Below are 16,434 nucleotides of genomic sequence, written 5' to 3' on the forward strand. Positions count from 1 at the left end.
AAATACTTCAGCTGTACTTCTGGGATCTTCATTGGATTTATTTGTAATCCTTGTAATGCTATTCTTTATTATTAAGTTTGTGCTTTAAAAATTAAGTTATGCTCCTGAAAGAACTCAGGATTTGGAGTCTCCTGGGTAGAGTTAAATATCTATTCAAATGCGCAGTTAATGATTGTGGAGGTAAAAATGGATGCTAGCCAGTGGTAATGACTAAGTGTAGCAGAGGAAGCAGGAAGGGAGGAAGACCCAGTCAGTGAGCAGTGGCCCTGATTCTGTCTCTATTTTATTTGAGAATAAAGAAGTTTTCCCAGGGGACTGCAGTGTCTGGAGAGCCAGAGGGATGGGTCGCCTTGACAGCCTTTGCACGAGGAGTATGTGTTCCCTGGGAAGACTGGAACCCCAGTGGAACAGAGTTGGGCACCTGAGTCTCTTCCAGGATGGATGGGTTGGCGTCAGAAGGTCGGGCATTTGGGAGAGCAGCAGTGAGTTACCCAGCCGATGCTGGGTTGTTTCTTTGGTCCAGGTGAGAAGGAAATCACAGCTTCTGAGAGATGCGTGAACAGCCCAGGGCTCCTCTGCTCTGTGTGAGCCCTCACCTCCCCAACCAACACCTCTGTCTTCCGCATAGCAAGAGGTGGGGCATGCAGGTCCTGCCAACGCTGGTGGTTTGGGGGCAGGCAGAGCGGCTGATGAGGAAGCGAATGGGGCTAAGATGTGCTGAGCTTTCACTCTGCGCTAGTTCCTACTCTAAGCGCTTGATGTGCATAGAACAGGACCAACATATTATCTCCCAAGGAAAGAGGGGCGATTACTGTCCCTGTGACAGGTGAGGAAGCTGACGCTGACAGAGGCTCACTAGTGTGCTTACAAAGAAGGAAGCAGTGTCCCCTAGCTACGGTGTGAGGGTCCCATGTCAGAATTCTATTTGAGCAAGAACATTTGCCATCTGGAGGATGAAGCTTTTCCTAATAGCGCATCAGACCAAAGGGTCTGAGTTGAGAACTGGGAGCCACGTCTGAGAGCTGAGGTGTGCAGGGGTGTGGGAACACTGGCATAGCAGCAGGGCTCAGAGCAAGAACGATCCGGGCCGAATGGGCAGGTGCTCCGCAGAAAGACTGAAGCCGGAGATTAGCAGCATAGCTTTGTTTCCAAAACTCCTAGCTGGGTGTTTCTGGCAAGTGGTAAAGTCCTTTGAAAGATCCCGGAATGGAACGGATACCTTGAGAACAAGCACGGCGCACTTTTTGGGTGGAGGGTGCGGCTTTTCGTGTTTCAGTGAGGCCCCTGTGCACCAGAGTGGGGGCTTTGGAGGCAGCAAGGAAAGTGTGTTGTGTGATGGACTGAAAATTACCTTTAATCAGGAAGATTCAACTTGACTTTGGACTAGCTACTTGACCTTGGATAAGTAACAGTCCTCACTGGACCTCTCTTTGCTCTTTGTTCATTTTTACAATGGGGACCATAATCCTGGCATGACGTGGTTGTAGGGGGAATTCTGCGGGATAATGCAGATGACATGGACACGTGTATGTGCCTCCATCCTCAACCTCTTCCCTCCTGGACACAGTCACCTTGGCTGATGCAACATATGAGAAGGAGCACAGTGCATGCCCCAGGGGAGCCAGGAGGACTCTTTTCAGGAGCACATGACTGACCCCTCAGCTCCTTCCAGGACTACCTGGGAGGGGAAGGGCAGGATGCTGGGACTTGTGCAGTTTTAACTTGGTGCACAACCAGCAGAAAACCTTTTTTAAAGAGGTCACTATGGACTTACTGTCCTATAGGCTGGCCTGACCTGGGACACCCAGGTTCTATTTGAATTGAAAAATAAAATCCGAGGAGCCATGCTCAACACTTATGTGTTAAACACCTAAGACCTCTCGACTGGGAAGGGATGTTGAACGTAGAGTTAGTTTCCGGGAAGAAGGGACTGTCTGTTGGCCCTTTCCTGGCCAGAGCCCAGCCTTGCTGAGTGCCTCACAGCTACTGCCACTGGGAGAAGCAATTTGTCACCTTTATACCTTTCTGCTTTATGGTCTGGTGGCTTAATAGGATTCGACCTTCCCTGGATTCCATTTCAGTTGGGTCAGACACTGCACTTCAAATTAAAATTTGGGCTCTGGCACAGGTGATGAGGAATTGGTGAGGTGTGTGGACACATGCCCAGAAGAGGGCTCTAGTTTCAGGTGCCCTCTGAGCCAGCACGATCGATCCCTGTGTCCATATTGTCACCCAGCCAGAGCCCCAGATTTCACGTACTGCCATGGCCAGCCTGCCTTCCCCCAGGTGCTGCAGTGGGTCTGCCTTTCCCTCTACCCATTGAGAGGAAGCCTCAGTTTTTATGCCACAATGGAATGGAACTTAAAGATGGGCAGGGTTTGTCACTGCAAAGGGTTTTTAAGGTGACAGTGTTCACTTGGTCTGTCTGCACATGGTATCACTGTGTGTCATCCACTGTGGCAGAGCGGGAAGGGAATGGAAGGATTTCAGGCATTCTGTCAAGGAACTGGCTGTCCAAATGAGAGAAAGTCAAGGGCATGCATGGCTGTGATGTGAGGCAGACAGTGATTAGACGAAGGAGAGCTGCTGTAAAACAGGGTGGGAGAGAGAAAGCTCTGGGGGTATTGGAGGAGAGGCGAGAATCCTGGAAGGCTTTGTAAGGAGGGTACCATTTGAACTGAGATTGGGAGGAGGACGAGGACTTGGGCAAGCAGGCATTGGACGGAGGGGAAGGTCAGTCGGGAGGGAGGGAGGGACATGGGCAAAGTGCAGGGATTGGGCATCATGCCATGTGTAGGGAACCACGAGTGGTCCATGGTGTCTTGGGCTGGGGCTTTCCAGGGAGACGTGGCCTGATGATGAGCACGTGGCCAGTAGTAGAGCTAAGGCTTCCTAGGAATTGACTATAGGCCACTGTTTTAAGCACTTTATATGTATGTGTATGTGTATATATATATGCATATATATGTGTGTGTGTGTGTATATATATATATATATATGCATATCTGAGCACAGATTTGAAGGGAAGTAAATTATACTTATTAAATCTTCAATCCTTATGAGTTGTTACTGTTATTCCCATCTTATGGATGAGGAAACTGAGGCCAGAAGAACAACACATGTGAGTAACTTGTTGGGCCACTTGCAGCTCGCTCAGCAGGATAGGTTTCAAAGGGGAGAGACAGTGAGGAGGAGAGGAAGGGAGGCTGGTGTCTCCCCGAATTGACTCTCTCCATGAACGAGGTCCACTGGAAGCCAGTTTCCGGGCAGGGTCCACTTGTGCAGTGTGCAGTCACTCCAGAGGACGGGGGCGAGCAGGAGGAGCGCCATGCCCTGTCAGCTCAGCTCCCATCTGAGTCCTTCTTGTGGACTCCGTGGTCATGGCTGTCTCGGAGTCGCGTGCTCTTTCTGTGCATCACCCCCGCTGGTGTCACGTGGTTTGGGTCTTTCTGCAAGCTCTCTAAAATGAGGGCCCTGAGACCTAGCTCAGGAGGGATCATCGCGGGGCATGAGTAGGGGCAGGAAGGAGGCGGCTGGGGCTGAGTGTCTGTGGTGGACCAGGAGGCCTAGCGGCTGCCTCCCATGTTCAGAGGGGCATCCCAAGACTTGACTTTAAAGGGCAGAAGGTCGGTTTATCTTGTGTTTAGAGTAAGGAGCACCAGCCAGGGGTTGGGCGTCTACCCTTGACCACTGCAGTAGGTTTTCATCTCACCCAGGAGCTACTAAAAGTCGATAATAGGAGTTTCTGGTGAAAAAATGAGTTTGGTTAACTTTTGGGACACTATTGTTCAAATAAAATAAAATAGATTTCATTATGAATGTTTATTACAGCACTGCATGTGTTAAATAAACAAAAAATAAAAATAGTGGAAACAACTGGAATGCTATCAATCCATCAGTAGGGGAGCGATTGAATAAACTGTGGTATTTGCCCGGTAGTAGATAACAAAGCTGCTTCAGTGAGTGAGAAAGATCAGTGTGTATTAATCTGGAAAGATGTCCAGGAAAACACTGTCAGTGACATAAACAGAAGCTGTGGAATAATGTACGTAACACCGATACGTAGTTGTAGTGAAAAGAAAACATGGAAGAAGATAAAGAATAAGGAAGCCTGTATGTGTGTTTTTGTCTGTAAGCACAGCAAAAGGGAATCAAGGGTGATACAGATAGTGTAGTTTTATTATCTTAAGGCTCTGGTTTGAAGAAAAATAAATTTTAAACAATCTTATTTAACTTCATAAAAAAATCATGCATTTTGTAATTAAAAACCCAATAAGCTAAGCATTGTTCATGGGTGAAACTGAAGAAGTGGTGTTAAATTATACAGTACATTAAATGCCAGGATATAGACTTTGGGTTTCATATTACACACTGGAAATTTTTAATGCAGTTTCTAAGTGACAGAATGCTGCTAAAATAGGTTTTTGATCAAACAGGTTTTGGAATGTTGCCCAATGTATTACACCCATGGAAACTTAAATACACATCAGTGTTACTTACCAATATCTTATCAAAGGCACTGAGAAGTCCTGCAGTTAAACACATTTTTTTCAAGGTATTAATATAGTTTCCCAGATGCATTTTTCCAAAAACCTATCTTTGCATTACACTTAGCCTATGGAACATTTAGTAAAATCCTTGATTTTATGGCAGTAGAAAGCTTCTGAAGGTTTTGAAGCAGAGAAGCAGTAAGACTAGAGCTGATTTTCAAGGAGCTGCGTCAAAAGAGCCAGGTGCTTGACAAGGAGGGATCCAGGGCAAAGAGGACCTGCTGGAGATGTTCTAGCAGTTCAGAAAAGAGGTGACAGTGGTCTGACGGAGGACAAAGCTGTGGAGGTGGAGAGTAAGGACAGCTTACTTGTAAGGACAGCTTACTTGGGACTTGTAAGGATAAGGTCACCAGGGCTTGGCGAGAGAGGGGGCTTGGGAAGACTGAGGGAGAGGATGCAGAGAGCTTACACTGGGCTACCTGGGGTCCAGGGCTGCTATGAACTGGGGACTGACTGCTAGAGGAGGAGCAGCAGGGCCCAGGAGGACGGCCATCGTGAGTTTGAGGAGCTGGAGGAAATGTCCGATAAGCAGTCAGAAGTACAAGCTGCAAGCCACGGCTCATCTGAAACCTCATGGATCGATCCCCTGTCAAGAAGGAGGATGTTGGCCTTAGGGGGCTAAATTTTCACCTGATCTACGTGTTGAGGCCATAAGGTAGGACTGAGGTCCCTCCGAGAGGAGACAGGCCCCATCAGGACACACTGATCCTTAGAAAACTGGATCTTGTGAAGCAAGCCTTCACAGCACAAGGGAACTCTGTCTTGCCTTTTTTCTGAGATGCATTCTCTTGTGCCTGGGCTTCCCCGAGGGCAGGCATCAGGCTGTGGGCTCCTGGGTGGTGTGATTTCAAAGGCACGTCACGGAGGCCAACCCAGTGCTAGGATGGAGATGCCACATAGTCCAGAGATCAAGTCCAATCTCTTAAGTCAGGTGGTCTAGTTTTCAACTTCTACATGAGCCTTCCCTTTTTGATTTTCCTAGGTCATTAATCAGTTTGAGTTGGAGTTTCCAGCTCTATTTCAGTTGTGAGTTAATTAAGGGGAGGTGCCCGTGTCCATATTTGGCTAGCAAGTTCACAGGGGAAACAGCGCCCCCTGAGGTCAGTGTTAACTTGGCAGGAGGCGTCGGTGAGGGTGAGAAACCTCTTCAGGGGGGTGCATGTTAGGGGTGGTCCGGTCACTCCTCCCCACGTGGGCTCACTTCCTCTTTTCAACCTTGAAAGGAGGTTTTTTTCATTCAAAGGTCTAAGGCATAGTGATGGAATGATTCTATTCCTCTGGTCATTAAGCATCTTTAGGTCGTAAGTGACTGACATTTCTGGGTGATGAAAAAAGAATGTAAGGGGTTTTCCCATCCTGTTCACAATATCCACCAAAATCCCTTTGTCTCCCCTATTTCATGAAGGAAACTGTATGCATCTGGAGGATGGATTGGTGAGGTTTCAAATTCTCCTTCACACCACGGGTAGAACTATTTTGTGTCAGGGAGTCAAGGTCTCTATCACATTATTACCATAGAAAGGGTCAAACCTTCACGACCAAGACATGCATGTCTCATACACCCTCAGTCTCTGCATAAACATGCCGCAGCCACACAGGGCGGCAGGAAACCCCATCAAGCACCTCCAAGCTGTAGTGCGTTGGGAAGCAGCTTTGCTGCAGAGCAAGGGCAGCAGAAGTGACTTGCAGATAGGCTGTCAGGTAACCAGCAGGCCCCGGACTTAGGATCGGAAGGAGCTGGCTGAGCCTTTGGGACTTCCTGGTACTTCTGACTCACTAGTCCAGTTAAGATCTGCCTAGACCTTTTTTATGATTGTTTTTCTCTCCTGTGGAAAATACACTGTGGATTGACTCATTCATTTGAAGCATATCACTCTAAGTAACCCCTGAGAGCATCTCCTCCCTGGCTCTCCATTTCAGCAAGGAGATTATTTCTGAGAAAGGGAACTGGTTTTGGTCTGAGATCATACAGGTTCCTTGTGGCAGAGCCAGGCGTCCTGACTTCTTGATGAGTGTTAGTCATGACATGTGTCTTCCCTCATTGAATATAAAGACAATGATTGAATGTCCACCAAGTGCTGGGTGCTGTGCTCCGTCCTGGAGAAACAAAGATGGGAATTGAGTGTCCTTTGCTGGAGACACAAACAGTGCACTGAAGGAGCCTCACGTGAGGCAGGCTGTCCATGCACAGAACGCAAGTCCCACGAAGGAGGGGGTTTCGTTTCTTTGGTCCTCTGCTGTATCCCCACGCCTGACCCAGCGCCTGGGAGGTGATGCACACATATTTGTTGACTGATGGCTCGAGGCTCGGACAAGACGCTGTGTTCTCCTCATGTTTGAAAGTAATTCATTCTGCAAACAAAGTCACAGGGATTCAGAGAAAGTAAGTGCAAGAGAGGTCTGTTGATGAGATACATTCTAGAGGCTGAGAAGTTCACAAGGAAACATAGACGGGAGTAGATTCTTGGCAGAGCAAACAGTGCCACCGGGGGTGGGGACTTGGTTTCCTGCCAAGGTCCTGGAATGGGGCATTGTCAGCCCTGTGTGTGGTCAGAGCCCACCTGCGGGTGGACTAGAACAGCAGTGGGGAGAGACCAGGGGCCTGATCATGAGAAGTTTCCCAGTCTTTGTAAAGGAAACTTTTTGCTATAGTTAACCACTTCTGACCTGCAGAGAAGGGTAAAATAACTTTTTTTTTTTTGCTGGTGACTATGGTGTTTGCTTTCTCCGAGAAACATTCCAGATGACAGAGGCAAACGAGTGAAGACTAAAATGTCTCAGCGCACTTGTGGCAGATGTAGTACACGCTGGTGCCGCTGGTTCAATCTGGTCCCTTGGAATCCGAACAGCTCAGGCATTCCTGTAGGTTTGCAGGAGGCTTAGCTAGTGTGCTCCCGTTAAACGCCAGATTCCAGGGAAGGGCTGGGGGAGAGGTGTGAGATGCGGTACAAATGATCTTTGCAGTAAGTGCAGAGAAGAGTATGTTGCAGATGGGAAAGGGAGGCAGCTATTCTTAAAAAGCTCAAAAGCTAAAAAGCTTTGTTCGGGTGGTCTTGCCTGGGGGCCAAGGAGACATCAGCATTGGAGTTAGGTGGGCATGGACTTAAATTCAGACTTTGTCATTTAATACCTAGCGGGTTCGGGTTTTGGCTTAAGCTCTGTGAACCTCAATTTTCTCATCTGAAAATTGTGGATAACAATCATCGTACAGAGTTGTAAAAGTGAAATGAGATGCTAGTTAGCAGATCTGCTCCCTGCCTCCTTTCTCTCCTTCCTCCGGTAACGGTAACGGGGCTTGACCCTGCAGGGCATTCAGAGTGGGAGAGCTGGCATTCCTGCTTCTAAAAGGAGCCGATCTCCATGGTGGGATGTAACTGACCTTAGCATGTGGTGGACAACAGCCAGGGCGTGAGAAAGGTCTAGACTGCAGGGCAGTGGATGCTCAGGGGAGGGTAAGACCCTTCCCCTGGCACAGAGGAAGAGTAGGGCGAGTGGGGTGGGACAGAAGACCTTGGGGCCTAGGATAGGGGCTAAGAATTCTGACATTGGGGAGCTGAAAACAAAAAATAGAGAGCTTTTTTGAGCAAAGGGGAGGGGAGTGTGGAGGACACAATTCTTTCCTCCGTCACTTGCTCCTTTAGGATGAAGGTAACCTATCCCCCCATGTCTCTGAGACACTCTCGTGTGCCCCTCTCTAGGGGTCTGGCCTGTGGTGTTGATTAGATCTTGCTTTCCAGAAGCCTGGCCCAGATTCCCAGTGGAAAACCAGTGCTGCTATTCAATTTAAAAGCCACACTTGGTAAAGTTTGCTAAACTATATTTCAGCTCTTCTTGTGGACCAAAGTTCCTTCCAGTGAGGATGGATGTTCTGAGAGTTTGAAATACCTCTCTGATAACTTTCTTAACAGTGGGGACATGTAAAGAGTGGGACACCATCCTTCCTGAATGAAAGAGTGTCATCTGGAAGTTTCAAAGGTCCTGTTACAGATGGGGAAGAGCAATGGTCAAATAAGGGGACAGACTCATTTATTCATCAAATATTTATTAAATGCATTCAGTGTGAACACTGGGGGCTCAGAGGTGAAAGAGGCTCATAGTACTGTGATCTTTTGAACACTTAAGTCAGATTGTGTCACCTCTCTGCTTTAGGCCTATTAATAACCTCCTGCTTTACTTTAAATAACCTCCTTAACATGGTTGGTAAGATCCTGTATGATCTGACCCCTGCTTATGGCTCCATACTTACCTCATGCTTCTTGCCCCTCTTGTCTACTCAGTTCCTCTAATAGGTTCAAACATGACAAACTTCTTCTGCCCTCAGGCCCTCCTCACAGCCTGTTCTTTCTCATTGAAGCCCCCTTTCCTCTGCTCTTCCTACTATGGGCTACTTGTCATCTCTCGGGTCCTAGTTGAAAAATGTTACCTCCATAAAAGGCTTTCCATGACCAGTCTAGCTCTTATCCACATCCGTACTGAAGTACCTAGTTTGTCCCTCCGTAGGACTGACCATAACTTAAAATCAGTTATTTATATATTTACTTGTCTAATACCCTCCTGGTCCACGGGGCTGGAAGCCCTAGCACGGCAGACAACAGGTCTGTCTTACTTGTTGATGTGTGAACCCTACACCCAACATGTGCTGGACACGGAGAAGGTGCTGGGAAGACATTACGGAAGGGCTGAATGTGTGCGTGAGTAAGTGTGTGAATGAAAGCACAGGCCCCTCCTTCCCCTGCGGTTTTAGGGGAGCCCGGCAGCAAAGCCGTTCCTGACAACACACTACAGCAGTGGTACTGCGAGCAGAGCCCAGGGCACTCTGCCCCTGCAGAGTGACCATTTCGGAAATTAGAGAAAGCTGTCCATAAAAATGTTCCTTTTGAGCTGGTTTTGGAGAACGAGGAGTTTTTTTTATTTTTTCCTAAGACTCTGCACAGCAGGGGACTTTAGGCAGAGGGAGTAAACAATAGGCTAGATTAGACAGAAGACAAATACCTTTTTAGTATAAGTATGTCCCATGTAATATTTGTTGTCCATCTGAAATTCGCATTTTATTGGGCATTTGTATTTTATCGAGTTATTCTACATATAATCTAGAATGAACCAGCAAGAGCACAGCATCCTGAGGGAAAGGTGAGGGGTCCATGGAGCTCAGTGTGTCTTGGGGAGCACGGGATGCCAAGTGCAGAGGCTCAAGGGCTTTGCTTTGTGAAGGTACCCAAATGTTGGGCCAAGGAACGCGGCTTTCATTCTAGGAGCAATGGTTTATAGACAAGCAAGTAGCCAGGTCAGGTCTCTGCGCACCAGTCCCACCTTCTTCCACCACAGAGAGTTCTCCCGTCTGGATTGGAGCTGGCGATACACATTCCGCAGTAGGAACAGCAGTGTGGCTCTTTGGTTTCATTGTACTGTTATTTGTGGGGATTGATCTGGGTTCCAATTCTGTGTGAGCTGGGTCAGTTCCTTCCCCTCACTGGTTGTTGGCCATCCCATCGCTAAAATGAAAGGGTTGACCAGATGCCTTTAAGGCCCCTCTGAGCTTAAACAGCTTTGAGGTCTTATTTTGAGGCCCTACAATCCATTCTCGTGCAGTATCCAGAGAACAACGGTGAGGCAGAGGCTTCCGCGTCCACTCTCAACGGCCTGCCGGTGTGCTGTCCGCCCTCCCTCCTTGGACAGTGTCGTAGGATGGGCTCCCTAGCAGTGGAGCCTGAGGCAGGGAGGGTTCTCGTGCAAGTGACTCACTGAGTGTATTTAGGAAAAGGAAACTGAGGGAAGTAAAAATAGGGCAAAAGAAAGCAAGCTAAGAAAGGCTATTTTTGTAGCTGGAGGCTTGTTTTCAGCCTGATCTCATGAGAAGCTCTGGAGGGGTGTGGTCTCACCGTGGAGTGAGGGGCCCGGGGTTTTATACTTTCATACCAGTCATTCATCGGCTGTGCGCTGCCCCTGTGGGGGCACAGCCTGGGAGCCCCCTCTCAGTCCACGCAGGTCACGTGGCTCCCATCAGTCATGGGCAGTTCCGAGAAGGCTGCGGCTGGGAGCCAGCAGCAGCCGGCGTTCCCAGCCGCTGGGAGGTGGGCACCCTGAGCTGGGAAGGAGGATCTAGGCGAGTAACTGAAGGTGTCTGCCACAGGGCCTGACTACTCAGAGAACTTCAGATGTGCAATTGGAAGTGTGAGTAAATAAGAGCCTATGCAGGGAAGAACAAAGACTAACATATTAGGTGAACAATTTCAAGGCCCACGTTTTTGTCTGGGACTCACTTTCTACATGAAAAGGGAAAATTGGATCACATTTTCTCTAAGGAGTCTGTCATTGCTCCAGGATCCACAGGCTCTGGAGTTCAGCTGCCCTAGTTCGAACTCGAGCTCTTCCACAAGTGTGTCTGTGTTTGCCCAGATGAATGCTCTTTGGATGTTAGTAGTCAGAGACTACAAAACCATATTCCACCAGGTTGAGCCTCATCTGTAAAATGGGAGCAACAATAACAGCACGCACTGCACGGTTAGTACAGAGGTGAATGGGCAAATGCATAGAAAGTGTTGAACCTGCAATATCCTCTTCCTGTCCCTGTTATCAGTCATGCACACCTTAGAAAGAAATTTAGAGCATGTTGTCCTGGGGAATTTCTTAACAAGCTCCATTTTTTTTTTTTTCTGATTGAGGAGTGAAGGCATGTTTTCTTACCACTTAATAAGAAAGAAGAAATTTAAGCAGAAATATCTGCAGCTGGGCTGGGTATTCAGGAACAGAGTTGAAGGTCTTGCCAGGGCTTAGGAAATCTACCACAAGGCAGTCACCGTTTCCCTAACCCTTGTGCTTTCTAAGCATCTTCAGAGGGTGTCATGGGAGGCTTAAGGGAGTGGGACCGACCTGGATGCAACTTGTTCTCAGCATATTGCCTTAGAAAAACCGTACGCAGATGGGCTTGTGCTGATTTGAGGAAACAGAAGGAAAATAATTCATGGTTTCAAAACTTGACATTTTTTATCTTCCCACCAGATATGTCATGTGTACTATATTTGCTGCACTTCTTGGCCTGACTTGCTCAAGCTTTCTCAAGCTCAAGATTCAGGAATTATCCTTGACATTTCCTCCCAATATCGTCATGACAGGCAAAGAGGAGGGGCTCTGTGGGGTAGCGAGAGATGTGGGCTTTGGAGATGCCCAGACCAAGGTCTACAGGCTGGCTCTGGTGCTGAGTCATCATGTGATCTTGCTCAGGTCTCCTCTCCCTGAGCCTGACTACCCTCATCTGTGAAATGGGAACAGTCCCTGGTTCCCAGGGGTGACACAAGGACCAAGGGCAGGTCTATACAGTGCTCAGTGAGGCTGCATGCATAGTGGGTCCTCCTGTAGTATGACAGGAACTTATTTAAGTAGCCCTCGTGAAGTTATTCTCAACCCTAAGAAAACTGTTCAGAGTCTTACAGCAGCACACGTTAGAGGCAGAACTCAGACACGCGGCTCACGTGGAGGGAGGGTACTTAGCACTCTGCTCTCCTGCTGCCTTCCTCCATTAGCTCCTTCTCTCCCCACCAAGCTTTGCAACTGCACAGCCGTGATCCCTGGGTCTCATGAACTGACTTCCTATGGAGAGAATTTTCAATGGTGACCTGTAAGAATGATCACATGAAGTGACTCTGACCTGTTAGCACCGCCAGATCTAACAATGAGGAAGAGGACCCAGAGGCACAAGCTCCTGTCTCTGAGTGACGCAGCCTGGGAGGGAGGCTGACGTACCATGTGACAGAAGTGGGAGCCTAAGGGGGAGGTGGACAGATTTGGACCACCTGTGTCTGTGCATCACTGTGCCCGTGGGAGCCTCCACAGAGGCTGGCAGGTGAGGGAAGGAGGCTGAGTTGGGACCAGGACTTGGGGAGCCCACCCAGTGGTACGATTGGGTGTCAGGTTGGGGTCCCAGGTAGCTATAAATCCCACTGTCCATGGGGGAGACTACATCCGTACATGAGGTGGCATCAGGGGAGGTAATTCAGCACCACATAGCTTCAGGCACACCTTGGCATTATTGCCCCATCGCGGTTCCTTCTCTCTCTGAGCCTGGACCAGTGCAGGGCACAGGGTCTTGGGGTGCAGAGTACCGTCTTGCCTTCCTGGGTAAGTGGGGTTGCCAAGGTTCAGTGTTGTCAGAGCCCACTTCTCGGCTCCAGGTTCCCCAGTGGAGCTGGAGCATTCAGCAGAGGAGGCACGAATGTGGGGGGCCCCAGTAGGAGGAGGAGGGAGCTCACGCCAGGCACAGTAGGGTCTGGCCCTGAGGAAATGACCCACCAAGTGACGCATGGAAGGTGGAATCTGTAGGCTCCACATCCTTACTTCTGGACCTTCTGTATTTTCATCAGAAAGGCTCGGGGTGACTTTGCTGCCACTATGCCTCTGAGCCCTGTCCTCATTCTTCTCTTCTTTCCTGTCTCTCAGTCTGTAGTTTTCTCTCATTCCCTTTGGAATCCAGGCAGGTCCACCCTCAGCTTACGCCAGCATCCTGGCTCACTTTCCCAAAGCCTTCCCGGTGGAGAGGAGGAGGCCATGCTCCTTCTCTGCCATCCTTGCCCCACTCTCCTGTCGCCGTCTTCCCCACACCCCGAAGGGAACGGTTTGGCCTTCATCCTGGTGGCATGAACCCCTACCCCCGCCCAGCTCCCCAGCCTCCTCAGGACCCCACCTCCTCCTCAGCCTTCCCACATCATGTCACACTGCCTGCATCTACCCCCCCGCCCCGGGGATGGCGACCGTGACCCCAAACTGTCAGCTCGCTCTTTCACGCTCACTTAGAGCGCATCACAGACATACTGTGCAAAGAGCATCCACTTACAGAAGCATCAACGTGCGGTTTGGGGGCTGTAAAGGACAAGTGCACTCCTGTCTTCTATCGACCGGGAAAGGAGGGCTGCACAGGTCCCCCAGCCTGAGAGTGCGCCAGCGCTGAGCCCCTCCCGTGACTGCAGCAACTTATGCTGGTCATCCGTGCCCCACGCGCCCCTAGCCCTGTGGCAGCCTGCTGCTGCAGAGAAGTCTCTGTCTCTTGGTCCACCTGCCTCCACGCTTGTTCTTTTTGAGCCCTTTAGCTCCATTAAAATTGGAACAAAAAACACACTCCTACCCCGGGCAGTTCCCCCTCGGACCTATGCCCTGCGCCCCACCCGTTGCATCTGTCTGGTTGTCTTTCCTGAGCCTGTGTGGCTCTGCTTGGGTCCCCAGCCCTCCGTGACCACCTGTTCCGGGTATGCACTGTGAGCGTGGCAGGGAGGGAGGGTCACATCACGTCAGAACACTGGGGGGGCTCCGCAGTTCTCCCCCTGGGACTTTGCTCCCAGCCCCCGGCACAGCACGGCCTCCTCTGGTTCAGCAAGTCCCTTCCTGGGGCTGTTCTGCCCGCTCTGCTCCTGCCCCCGCTTCGCTCTGCGTCCACCCTCCTCCAGCCACGGTGAGCGTCCTGCCGATCTATCCCTGCTCTAAGATGCTGTGTCTGTGCCCCCGCTGCGCGCCTCTCGCTGCTGTTCCACCGTCCTTCCCTGAATATTTCCTGCTCATGTTCAGCATTGCCCTCAGGGGTCACCTTTTAGCGAGAGCCTACCTAGGCTCTGCGTCACTCAGTCCCTCTCAGTCTGGGCCCCCCTCTGTGTCCTGTAATCTCCATCTAAACGCCTGTACAGCAGGATGTGGGGATGGCCAGAGCGCGGGCCACTCTCTTAGTCCGTCCTGGACACTGTAGCCACATGTCACTGGCTGAGTGGCTTGTAAACAACAGACATGTACTGCTCACAGTTCTGGGGGCTGCCAAGTCCAAGCTCAGGGCGCCAGCATGGCCGCCCTCTGGCAAGAGCCCCTCCCTGCTTCGTAACGTGTGCCCCCTGCAGTGTATCCACACGGTAGGTGGGACTGGGGAGCTCTCTGGGGCCTCTTCTATAAGGACACTAAGCTCATTCCTGTGGGCTCCACCCTCGTGACCCAAGCACCTCCCAAAGGCCTCATCATGCTGGGCATCAGGGTTTCAGCATACAAATTTTACAGGGACACAGACATTCAGACTCTAGTGCTGCCTGAGCCAAGGCCATAAACACCGCCAGGCCTCAGTTTCCTCATCTGTGAAATGGAAGTGATAGCAGGGCCCATCTCCTACTGTGGGGCACGGCCTTGATTAGGTGATGCCGTGAACAATGGATGGGCTTGGCCTGGTGCCCAGCCCACAGAAAGCTGGGCCACCCCCAGCGAGTATTTGTAGTGCCTCATACAAGGGCCTGGTGATGCCTGTCCCATCCCCCCAGGGCTGAGCACAGGGCTTAGCAGGAACTAAGTGCTCAAAACAAAGGGAATGGACAATGAAGGATACGGTAAGGAGAGGCACAGTAACCATTACAACGAAAATTATAGTATCTGGTTGAAAGCAATGGGGCAAACAGGCTTGTCTTTTTGATTGTATAGCAGTGGTCTGAACAGCAGTGTAAGGATCTTTTATTCTTAGCCTTGAAGACAGATTGGTTCAATCTGTCCACACAGTGAGCATGAGTGTGTGAATGTTGAGTGCGTACATATTGGGTGGGGGTGGTTTTCTGGCCTCATAGCGCTGACTGAAAACCCTTGTCTCCCAGGCATGCAACAGCCAAGGGACAGGCCCCCCAGGGGTGGGTTTATCCCAGGGTCAGGGGCTGAGGGAACCTGGGCACGTGCTGTCCTTCTTGTCCGAGGGGCTGTGGTTTGGGAGTAAATACCTGCAAGGCTGCTGGGGCCCCAGGCTGCCTCAGGCCTGGGGACTGATGATGGGTTTTGTCATGTCTCTGAATAATTGAAGAGCAGCTTCCATTTGTGGGGACTTGCTTTGAAGCTATCACAATGTATTAGTGGTCAGGCAGGCTGCATGTGGGAGAGTTTAAAAGGTGGTAGAGAAACCCACAGCCAAGAAAGTAAAGTTGAGCACCATAAATAATTGTGGAAACAGCGTTTCCTGAAGGCACACCTCCCAGGCCTGCTTGCATATGGGCACCACCTCATTTCTTCAGCAAAGCCGGCCCAGGATGATCTGGAATGCAGGGTGGGCAGACAGGGGTTTGATGTGCCTCTTGAGGTCAGGCAGTTTCCCAGGTGTGGAATAATTCAGACCAGGGTTTCTCAGATGGAACCGAGGAGGTGACCTCATGGGCCACAAGTCTTTCCTCTCTGAGCCTCAAGCTTTTATTTTTCTGTAAAATGGGACTAAAGGTTTAGGGCTTACCCATCTTGTAAGGTAGTGATGATGGTCAAATTGGGTGATGAATGTGGTGTAAAAAATTAGCATTTGGGCTGCTGTAAGGAAGTGTCACTTGTAGGAAGAGACGTGACTTTGCCCCTCCTTTCACTGTGTGTGACCCACAGCATTTCCTTTTCCTCCTGTAATTTGGTGAACAGTGAGAGGTGGGTATTTGTCTCAGGAAAAAAGGGATGATTGATAACAACTGGAGTAAACCAACTCCAGAAGTCTACAAGGTGGGGGGGGGTCCCTGGAACTTCCAAAAACGGAACTAGAAATTCTCCCCTTGCCGAACCCAAAGGAAAGGTGGGCAGGAACCAGACGTCACTCAGGATTCGGAAATAATGGCCATTTACAGAGTAAAGCTACTAAATTATGCCCAGCCTACTGTCATTATAATATGATTATAGGTGACCCAAAGGAGTGAAACTAGCCAAAACTCAAATGAATGACCCTTAGTGTCACCATGTGCGGAACCAAACATCAGCTGCCAGTGACAGACTTTACATGAAAAATTATGGGAACAGATACGTCCCGTGCTGGGTGTCTCTAAGTTTACTCAAATAATGTTTTTTTAGTTGTAAACAGTTGCCGATAAGATAGGTAGGTAGGTGGATGAAAGGTAGAAAGGAAGGGGGGGCAGGT

At 49.8% G+C, this 16,434-nt stretch overlaps 2 long non-coding RNA genes across 3 annotated transcripts in view; one reads left to right on the forward strand and one right to left on the reverse strand.

The window, feature by feature from the left end:
- LOC105074791 (uncharacterized) overlaps window positions 1-16,434 on the forward strand; it is a 407,847-nt gene that overhangs the window by 374,909 nt on the left and 16,504 nt on the right. The gene's annotated exons all lie outside the window — the stretch shown is intronic.
- Window positions 3,151-16,434, reverse strand: part of LOC141578673 (uncharacterized) — a 70,285-nt gene continuing 57,001 nt past the window's right edge. Inside the window, exon 3 of the long non-coding RNA XR_012509270.1 lies at window positions 3,151-6,902. This is a non-coding gene — a long non-coding RNA (uncharacterized LOC141578673). The remainder of the gene's footprint in view (window positions 6,903-16,434) is intronic.

This window comes from Camelus bactrianus, chromosome 9, assembly GCF_048773025.1.
Source record: "Camelus bactrianus isolate YW-2024 breed Bactrian camel chromosome 9, ASM4877302v1, whole genome shotgun sequence".
NCBI lineage: Eukaryota > Metazoa > Chordata > Mammalia > Artiodactyla > Camelidae > Camelus > Camelus bactrianus.